This window comes from Bos grunniens, chromosome 6 (assembly GCF_055505025.1).
Source record: "Bos grunniens cultivar Pamir isolate PY7600 chromosome 6, Bosgru_T2T1.0, whole genome shotgun sequence".
Classification (NCBI taxonomy): Eukaryota; Metazoa; Chordata; class Mammalia; order Artiodactyla; family Bovidae; genus Bos; species Bos grunniens.
The window spans coordinates 98,260,491-98,271,144 of record NC_141170.1 but is presented as its reverse complement, the minus strand read 5'-3'; the positions used below and the strand labels follow the sequence as shown (position 1 = coordinate 98,271,144).

General features: G+C 42.1%; 1 long non-coding RNA gene across 3 annotated transcripts in view; it reads left to right on the top strand.

Annotated features, from left to right (window-relative positions):
* The first annotated feature begins 2,711 nt into the window (after positions 1-2,711).
* LOC147371067 (uncharacterized) overlaps positions 2,712-10,654 on the top strand; it is a 58,032-nt gene continuing 50,089 nt past the window's right edge. For 2 of the 3 annotated variants that reach the window (XR_015166255.1, XR_015166254.1), the window contains exons 1-5: positions 2,720-3,080; positions 3,519-3,588; positions 3,800-3,959; positions 4,184-5,211; positions 6,186-6,225. This is a non-coding gene — a long non-coding RNA (uncharacterized LOC147371067). Of the gene's footprint in view, positions 3,081-3,518; positions 3,589-3,799; positions 3,960-4,183; positions 5,212-6,185; positions 6,226-10,654 lie in introns of all 3 variants that reach the window. The other variant, XR_015166256.1, reaches the window with a different exon arrangement.

The window sequence follows — 10,654 nt, the reverse complement described above, 5'->3', positions numbered from 1 at the left end:
ACAACTTTCTGATCAAGACTTTGTAGAAAAAAACAGTCATAACAGGTGATAGATGCATCATAACTAGCATAACATAACTAACTTGCTTGGTTAAAACCCAGAACTACCAGTAAATAATTTAAGTTTAGAATTCATACTGGGAAAACTAAAGATAAGTAAGGACCCTGGAAGCCTGTAATACACCTGAAATTTCACTCCAGTCTTGTAATAGAATCAAGTATTGAGAGTTAGCCAGGTAACTACTCTCTGATAAATCTTCAAATTCCTGTACTAAATCATTTTCATCCTAGAAGCAGAGATAAAAATAATAGACAACAACAGCGAAGTGAAAGGCACTACAGTAAATGCTTTCCATGTACCACTGGCTATTAATTCCATACCCATAAGAGTATACTCTCATTATTATTATGCCACCGTTATGATGAGAAAACTGGTGTTCAGAGACAAAAGTGGGAGTGGAGAGGAGTAAATCAGGAGCTGGGGCTGAACATGCACACACTGCTATATATAAGATAGGTAACCTGCAAGGACCGTCTGTATAGTACAGGGACCTCCACTCAGTGTTCTGTGATAACCTATATGAGAAAAGAATCTTAAAAAATATGTATATATATAAAACTGAATCTCTTTGCTGCACACCTTAAAATAGCACAACATTGTGAACCAACTATATTCCAATAAAATTAAAAAAAAAAAACAAACCCTGGTGCTCAGAGAGAAATATTCCTAAGGCCACATAGCTATTTAATACTTTTCTTTGATCTAGAAAGTAATCTATGTATTTGTTGATGATTTGTCTCATATAGTCACTACCCATAGGAGGAAGTTTTCATACACTTTTTGCAAGTTGCATTTGGTCTTTATTTTCTTTACTAAATACCATGTTAAAGATTTGGCAAGATATTTCTCTTGATTTCATGTTTTTCATTTTGTACTCCTTTCTCCACTTCTGTACACTACATTTATTATAGAATTGATCTGCCTTTTCCCGCTCATTGCTTTAAAAATCAGAGGCCATTTGGTTAAAGTGGTCTCATTGATTTAGGGACTGAAAAATGTTATCTTAATCCTTCTCAGATCATTTTAGTACCTTAAAACTAGAAATTAAAAGGGCTTTCTTGGATTCCCTGGTGGTTCCGTCCTTAAGAATCTGCCTTCCAATGCAGGGTTCATGGGTTCGATCCCTGGTAGGGGAACTTAAGTTACCACATACTGTGGGGCAACCAAGTGTCTGTGTGGCAATTACTGAGCCTGTGAGTTCTGGAGTCCGAGCACCAAAAGGAAAGATCTCACCACTAAGAATCGTCATCAGCCAAATACATACATACATACATATATTTTTAAAGGTCTTTCTTGAAGAAATTTTGTTTATAACTGCAAGCTTCAGTTCCATGCCTATGTCTAACTTTCACAAAATAAAAACCTAAAAACTAAATAAAATAAAGTGAGAGTTTTAAGTTTGATCAACATGATCCAGTAACAACTGCTGCTGTGAGTACAACTGCTATGGTTATTCTTCTTGTTGCCACATTTATTTATTGAATGCCCAGTCTTTTCACTCACCATACTAGGTATTTACACACAAAACACTAATCTTTAAAATAACCCCATGAAGTAAACATTATTATTTCTATTTTACAGGTGAGTAAGCTGAAGCTAGGGGCTTCTTTGGTGGCTCGGTGGTAAAGAATCTGCCTGCCAGTGCAGGTGACATGGGTTTGATCCCTGGGTCAGGAAGATCCTGTATGGCAACCTGCTCCTATATTCTTGCCTGGGAAATCCCATGGACAGAGGGGACTGGTGGGCTACAGTCCAAGGGGTCACGAAAGAGTTGGGCATGACTTAGTGACTAAACAACAGCAACAACAAGCTGAGGCTAAGGGAGGTTAAAAAACCTTCCTTAAGGACAAAGATAGGGCTAGTTAGTGACACATCAGGTTTGATTCAGATTTCAAGTTCCTGCTATCTTTTATTATACCATGCTGCCTCTCTGAACTCATTTATTGTTTTTTTAAATTACTTTTTATTGGAGGATAGTTGTTTTACAATATTGTGTTAGTTTCAGCTGTATGGCAAAGTGAGAGGCTTTATGTTAAAATGAAAGCATGACTTTATTGTTTACTGAGTGGCTGGTTAAATTTAATTTTTACATTGCCACCAAAGAGCTACCCTCTCTAATACTCAGCTTATTCCCACCCAGAAAGCTTATCCCCCAGTTGACCAGCCTTAGGATCTGGGAGAGGAACTAACATATGGCTTGTTAGAGCAGTGATCTACATGTAGAATCACCAGGGAAAACTTGACAATGCTGCCATCTGAGTTTCCTACTCGGAGATCCTGATTTAATTGGTATGGGCATGGGGAATTTAAAAATTTCCCCAAGGATTTCTAATCCTAGAAATGTGGCTCCTAATGTGGAGCCAATACTGAGAACTAGGGAGTAACTAGGCTTGCCCTGGGAGCCTGAGTCACCACACTGAAGACCCTTGGAATTCATAGGAAGGATGGCATTAATCAGTACTGTGACTTCCCTCTTATATAGTTTCTTTACAATTGCTATTTCTTTCTTTTTCTCTCTTTGAAAACCCAAGGCTGTCCAATGAGAAAGCATGTGGATCTCAGAGCTGTTCTGGGAAATTAGAGTTTTGGAGGCTGGCTAAACTGGATAAGAATCCATTCTTTGGGTTGGCTAGGCTGGCTGGGAGATGAATATATTAGAGATGTGGAGATGAATTAGAGAGTAAGGAAATATGGTGCAGTGGAAAAAATTAACTTGGAATTGAAACACTTGGATTCATTTCTGGCTTCGCCACTTACTGCGTGTGACTGATTCATTTCCCATTTTAGTTGAAAAAGAAAATCTGACTTTTTGATTTCTGAAGTATTTTCTGGCTTAACAAGTATCAGTAGAGGAAAAGAGAGGGATGTAATTAAAGTTTAGGAAGCAATGCCTGGATAGGTTCCAGCACTTTTGACTTATGTTGGTTTACGGAAAGCTGGAGGAAATCCTGCTTCTCCCAACACCTTCCTAGTTTCAGAAGGCATCACGAAACGTCATGAGGAAGGGGCTGTGATTCCAGGTAGTGGCTGGGGGGCTTCCGCATTACTTAGTTTCTGACTGTCCTGGCTCACGTGGTTTTGCACTGTGTCTACTTGGCATTTCTCTGTTTTCTTTCCCACTTCCTGACACCTACACTTGCCTGATCAATCATTGCTGGTACTCAGCTAGGTCTAGTTTAGTCCAACGGGGTGTTTTGCCCTGGATCCAGGGAATGGCGAGCTCTGCTCCTTTGTCTGAAGTGTAGCGGATGCATCAGGGTGGAGAGGGCAGTGGTGGGTCTCTGTGAGATTTATTGACCGTAGTAGCCATGTCCTCTATCCTCATCTCTCATGCATGTAAGGTGGGCATGAGTCAGCAGAGGGATAAATCTCCCTTCATGAATTTCCTCCACTTGATAGAGGGGGCTTGTTTTGGAGTGGGGAACTAACCCAGGATCTTTGAAACCCTGGGATCTCAGTGCAGAATGAGGGCAGCAGAAGCATTTCAGAGGTTTGGACTACCTTTGAAGTCAACAGGATAAGTTCCAGGTGAGAGAGCACTGGAGAGGTATAATTTTCCCTCTGGGTCCCCAGTCCCTGATGTTCCATATTATGGAGGGTGCCTAAGGGGAGATGGTGGCAGGGGTTTTCTTCACCTGTGGTATGGGGAATGGTCACTGTCTGCCTAGTGGTTCTGAAACCTTAGACATTGGAATCATCTGGAGTCTTCCAAAGCTATTTAGTTGCCTGACACCAACAGGACTGATGAAAGATTAAATGAATACATAATGAAGAGAGGATGGAGGGAAGAACATCTTGAAATGGGCACAGAGAGGAGTTCAAGTGTCCACAGTCACTTCGTGCCAATGAAGGCTGCCTAGAGCCTGGAAGAAGGAAGAGGGGAAGGCAAAAGAAGCCAGGTTAGAGCTTGGAGCAGTGTGATGCCTGCACTGGCACACCAGCATCACCTGGGGGCTTCTTAGAAATGCAAATCCTGGGGCCCCAGCCACACCTCCTTTATCTGAAACTCTGGGGGGTGGGCTCTGCTGGCAGGCTTAACAAGCCCCCAGATGATGCTGATTTCTGCTAATGTCTGAGAACCACTGTCTTAGAAGAACCTCATATCTTTCCCATCCTGCTCCAGGCCTGAGTTCAGATACGTGAGGAGAAGATTCCTGAAACGGGAGCTCAAGGAACAGGATGAGGTGCTGTGAGACCTGGGCAATGCATGGAAGGAGGTGGGGGGCCAGGCCTTGTTTCAGGGACGAGGGGAGGATGGCATGCCTCTCTGACTTGTCCTGTACTCTGGTATGGGGAAGGGGAGGTTCTTTCTCCACTCATGTAGGGTCTGACTTATTTTTCCCGGCTGGTGGCTCCTGGGGTCCTGTGTGTGCCTTTCCTGGTTCATGGACCTTTTCGGTAGAGCAACCACAATGGTTGCTGCTAGTTTGCAACCTGGCCTCCCTACACGGAGGGCATGGAGGGAGGGAAGAAAGAGGCAGCCACTTCCATTTTCTAGGCAGCAGTCCTAATAAGCAAGAAAACCTTTTTACCAGGTTTGTCTCAGAGACTGTGAGACAAGTAGATTTCTGCACTTGTGCACCATAATCTTAAGAGTTTACAGTGTCCTCAGCTGAGTTCAGCCCTGCACACCACCCACAAGGGCTCAATAACATACCACCTCTCAAGGCTGCATCCTTGAAATGGCTCTGACTATGGGAACTCTGTGGGAAGAATATACATTTCAAGGAGCTGCTTCTGCTGCTGCTAAGCCACTTCAGTCATGTCTGACTCTGTGCGACCTCATAGACAGCAGCCCACCAGGCTCCCCCGTCCCTGGGATTCTCCAGGCAAGAACACTGGAGTGGGTTGCCATTTCCTTCTCCAATGCATGAAAGTGAAAAGTGAAAGTGAAGTCGCTCAGTTGTGTCCGACTCGTCGTGACCCCATGGACTGCAGCCTTCCAGGCTCCTCCATCCACGGGATTCTCCAGGCAAGAGTACTGGAGTGGGGTGCCATTGCCTCTCCTTTCAAGGACCAGGAGTTTCCAATTGTCCAGGTCTAGCTTAAGGGTCATGGCACCCCACCCAGAGACTGACATTCTCAACAACCTGAAGCAGCGGTCAGATGGGAAGCAGACCACCGCAAGAAAAAAGACTCAGCCAACTAATGGTAAGGATGGAGGGGGCGTTTCCATGGAGACCAGGTGTAAAGGCTTGGAAGAAGTGTGCTGGCATGCTTTGAGTTTTGAGCTGTTGGTTTCTTTCTTGTAGTATTGTTCCATCTTGTAGAAAGAAGGGAGAGCTGTTCCACACAAGGGTGAGAAACCTCCAGAAGCAGGAGGCAACAGTGCCCAGGAAAAATGGGGAAGTCAAGTAGTTGCTGACCATGCTAGACAGGGGTGTGGCTGAAAGCCTGGGCTGCCCTTGGGACAGTCTCATTGTGAGTTTTCATGTGGTGGAAAGAGAGGGCTAAACCTTGGGCCAGGCGCCTGATGGACACAGATGTTTCTCATGTGTTTAATGAGGTGGGGGAGGGGAGTGGTGTTTTTCTCCAGGAACTTAGCCTGTTTAACAGGAGCCAGCTGTGAAACAGTCCATTTCCTAGAAGGCTTCTGCTTGGGGGTCCTCCAAAACTGCAGGATTGACGGATCGAGTTCATTGAGTGCCCCATTTCCCCTCATCTTTCCCTCTCTGTACTACCTTCCGCACTCTTGAAAGCTCAGGTGACCACAGCTGTGGATTGTGTTGACTTGTGGAAACCCTGGAGGTGGAATTATTTATGGGATTATTTTTGTTTCCTTGTTGGAGAAAGCCCTGCTATTTTAATTGTTCTGGTTTCAGTGAAGAATGAAACTATTACTGACATAGTTATGGGCATTAGGCCTGAGTGTATTGGTTTTCAGGGGGTGATGAGTCATGGAACAAAATCTGTTGGGAGCAAAGAGAATTGAATAAAAGTATGAAGAAGTCCTCTTCCCTCAAAAAAGGAAAAAACAAAAAGGGTGTAATATCTTACATTAGGTAAAAACTTAGAAATAATAAAATTTTTAATCTCCATGACTTTTATCTGTACTCCTCTTTTCCTTTGTTAACACCTTATCCTTTTTTAAATGTATTTTTAATTGGAGAATAATTGCTTTACAGTGTTGTATTGGTTTCTGTGGTACAGCAAGATGAATGAACTGTAAGTATACATGTATTCCCTTCTTCTTGATCCCCCATCCCACCCCTCTAGATTGTCACTGAGCCCCAAGCTCAGCTCCCTGTTGACACCTTATCTTGATTGAAGTTTAGATAAGAGAACTAATATTCCACAGTAAAAATGGGACCATTGTGGGAAAGGGGACAGGAAGGATGGGATAAAATGCAGGACCTAGACAGCTGAGTTAGGAACATGGATTTAAGAGTCTCTAATATCATCTACCAGTTTTCACACTGGGAAATAAGTACCAGAGAAGGGGTTTTCAGTAGGTAAGAATGGACCAGATGGGAAAGCTCAACATCTGAATTTCTTTAAGAAGTGGTAATTTAGTTTTGGTGTAGCTTGAGGAAGGAGTGGGAGCGGGGAGTTGAGGAAATGCTGAACTCATAGAAAGGTGCTTGCTATATTGTCTAGATAACTGTTCCTATCTCTTGACCATTTTTAAGAGCAAGGATAACACATTTTGGTGTGTATTAGTCACCCTGTCAATACAGGAAAGAGACTCAGGAGGGAGGAAAGGGCTATTTCACCCATAAGAGTTGAGTCCTTACCACAATCTTCATACTCTCCTTCCTACCCCGTCAAGCCCCTTTTGATTTTTGTTGGTATATTGAGTTTTGTCTGGATATAATACATTAAAAATACCTGTATCTTTCCAGATATAACATACAAATGTTTTATAAAACTTTACAATAACTGTAATTAGGTACACATGCAGGTTGACACCACACTTTTGGTTGACAGTCATTCACTTCCCCTCTTTCTGACTCACAGACGATCTATGACAGAGCCTGAAAGGGATGAATAACTTTCCTAGCTTCCCCTGCAGCTAGAGATAGCCATGTGTCCTAGTTTTGGCCAATTAGCTATAAGGAGATACCATTGGGAAACTCCTGGGAAATTTTGATTAAAAAGAAATGTGTATACAGAAAACTCTCTTTCCACCTCTCTCATCCCCTCATCGGAGAAGGCAATGGCACCCCACTCCAGTACTCTTGCCTGGAAAATCCCATGGATGGAGGAGCCTGGTAGGCTGTAGTCCATGGGGTGGCTAAGAGTCGGACATGACTGAGCGACTTCCCTTTCACTTTTCACTTTCCTGCATTGGAGAAGGAAATGGCAACCCACTCCAGTGTTCTTGCCTGGAGAATCCCAGGGATGGAGGAGCCTGGTGGGCTGCCGTCTATGGGGTCGCACAGAGTCAGACACGACTGAAGCAACTTAGCAGCAGCAGCATCCCCTCATGGTTGTGTGAGGAATGATGTCTGTCTTGGTAGTAGCTCAGATTTCAAGAGGATGAAAGCTAACCTGCTTAAGATAAGAAGTGGATGAGTGGAAGATACCTTGGTCTTTAAGGAAATTACTGGACCAGTCTACTATAAAAGACTGATTGCATACTCCTGTACTTACTGTACGAGGCTACCAAAACTACATTGGTTTTTTTAAGAGCTAATTCTGGATGGTGTTCTGTAACTTGCCACCTGACAGTCTTTTATGTCATGGCTTACCTATTTTTGAAATCTATATCTTGCTGTATTGGTTGGTTGACTGAAATAGTCAAGTACCTGTTTAGTGGTTCCCCCCCTCCCCCTGATCCCAGAAAGATTGCAAGAATGGTATGCAAAAATTTGAGGAAATATATCTGAGAATATTTTTGCCTTCAAATGTGAATTCATTTTATCACAGAATTCTTGGCTTACAATTGGTATGGAAATTTCAGGGAAATAATTGCCCCATTATTTCCTGTCATTAAAGAGCTAAGCCCTGGCCTGATTTTTCCTTTTCTTCTCCTCCCACCTTCCCCCACCTTCAATATTTTACCATGATGTAACAAAAGATTTGGCTATTTTTCTTAATTTATCATGAGCCCTTTTATCTGCTTGAATCTTTTTCTCAGGTTAGGAAAATTTTCTTCTCATACCTTTTTGCATTCTGTATTGTGTTTTAAACCAATCACAAAGATATCAAACTAGATGAATACCCATTATTCATATACTAGATATCTGTTTTTCATATTTTGCCTACTTATTGTTACTTTTTAGTCTAATTCCGATTCTCTGCCATCTCTTTTCTGTAGTTGAATCTAATCTTTGCTCCTTCTGGTACTGCTTAAAATGCCTCTATTTTATTTGCTTTCTTCTTTCCTCCTCAATGTGTTTTTCCATCTGTGGTCTTATATATTCTGTCCCTTTCTCTTGTTTGATTAATGTTCTTTAATTTCTCTGTGGGTGATGTAAATGGGATCTGACAATATTATTATATTTTGCTTTCTAAGTAGTATTTATGTGGTTATTTCCTTTTAGAACTTAAGGTGTCCATCTGAATGAATGAGGTTAAATTATCAGTCATTTATCAGTCTGAGGGGGTTGGGAAGGAAGAGAGAGACATCCACAGAAGAACCTGATCTCTCCTGTTTGGTTGTTTGAATCTACTGTCCTAAGGCCATGTTTCTTTTACTACAGGCATATAATACTACTAGGGCCAGCCCTGCTTTGTCAGTAGAAACACAGGATGCTCTTATTCTGCATTCTGAAGGCCAGGATTCCTCTCCCAGTGAGGTGGCATAGTGCTGGTATGTGCTGGTGATAGAACACCAGGCTGAGTGATGCCAACCTCGTGCCTAGCCCTGTCTCCTCTGATTTAAAGGTACTGATGTTTTCCCTAGGATTTCCTTACTACTTTCCTGTGTCTCATTACTACTCCTGGGGAAGGGGAATCATGGCTGTATTCCTGATGAGTCCTTCAAGCTAATCCCATCTTCACTGTAGCCAGTAAAAAATCCGTAGTGCTTTTGCCACGACTTGTTGAAGAGCTTGAAAAACAGTACATTTTCCAGACACTCTTAGCTAGGACTCTAAACAGGATTTAGGTTTAATGATTTGGATACATTTATATGGGATTTGGAAGAGAGAAGTGAGGTATAGGCTATTCTGCTAGCTTCTGACAGCAAATGCCATTTTAGGATATCTGTTTTTGTTGTGACTTCCTGATTATCAGGTGACAGCTTCTGAGTTTTGCAGGCAGGTGCCCGATTATACAGCTGTCATTTTTTTTCATAGCTTGATCCTGGATTGTGTTTCTCAGTCATTTTGGAAAAGTTAACTTGATATTTTATTCTTTGTTAAGTTTTCTAATGATTCTGAAAGTGAAAGTGAAGTCGCTCAGTCGTGTCCAACTCTTTGAGACCCCATGGACTGTAGCCTATCAGGCTCCTCCGTCCATGGGATTTTTCAGGCAAGAGCGCTGGAGTAGATTGCCATGTCCTTCTCCAGGGGATCTTCCCGACCCAGAAGGGAATGGAACCCGGGTCTCCTGCATTGCAGGCAGACGCTTTACCGTCTGAGCCACCAGGGAAGCCATAGCCATCTAAAATCATGCAAAGCTTTATGCTTAAGTTCACTAGAATAGAATAAAATAGATTCACTATCTACCCCTGGAATTTGACCAGTGTGACCTCTAATGCAGATTCTCCCCTATTCTTGTTTTTCCTTTGTGATTTGGCTGAGTTTTTAGGAAGGATTGGATATCTACTATCATACCACCATTTTTCCAAAAGTCTATTTCTGATGTATTTCAGATATTTATGTAATCAAAGCTGTCTCTGCTCTTCCTTTCATTTTTTTCTTTGGGAATTTGCTTAGGAAGTAAGATAATATTTTTATGGAGTTTTTCATATACACCCTACATCTTCAAAGCCTTGTTGGTTGTTGGGTGTATAAATCCCAGTCCTTTGACTATAAACCAGATAACATCTTTCTCATGACTCATTTCCTGCTGAGTGTATTTTGTGAAAGGAAGTTTCATTTTATAACCGTTCTGAGTTTTTGATGCCATGTGTTTGTTTTCTTTGAGTTTCACTTTGGTCATTGTTCATTTTATTGGTGTTCACTCTCCTGCCCTCACGGAGCTTACTGTAATGGGAGAATGAGATAAAGAGGCTGATAAAGCAGATGGGCTTTTTCTGTGTTATTTGCATGTACATCTGTCAGATCTTCACTGACACCGAGAAGGGCTGGGGATGGAGGTTTCCTGTAGGATGAGTGTTTAAACTGACTTAGACAAAACTAGGTTTAGCCTAGTATAAAATGTGGGTGATGAGTACTCTAAATAGAGCATTGTTTGACAAGCCCAAAGACTCAGATGTGTGAGGGAGAAAAAAAAAAAAAACAAATCAAACAAACAAAAAAGCCATGGGTTCTGAAGTGCAGCCAACTCTTAGTGAGTGTGGTGGGCCAAGGAAAAGACACAATTCCTCCCCCCGACCAAAAAAAAAAAAAGTTGAGGACCAAACGGTGAAACTTAATGTTAGAAGCTCCAAGGACTACATATACTGTTTTCTAGTGTGTAGTATTCAGGGATTTACATTTTTCAGGGCATTGAATGGTTCACATGTCCATTAACTGTTCTTTTT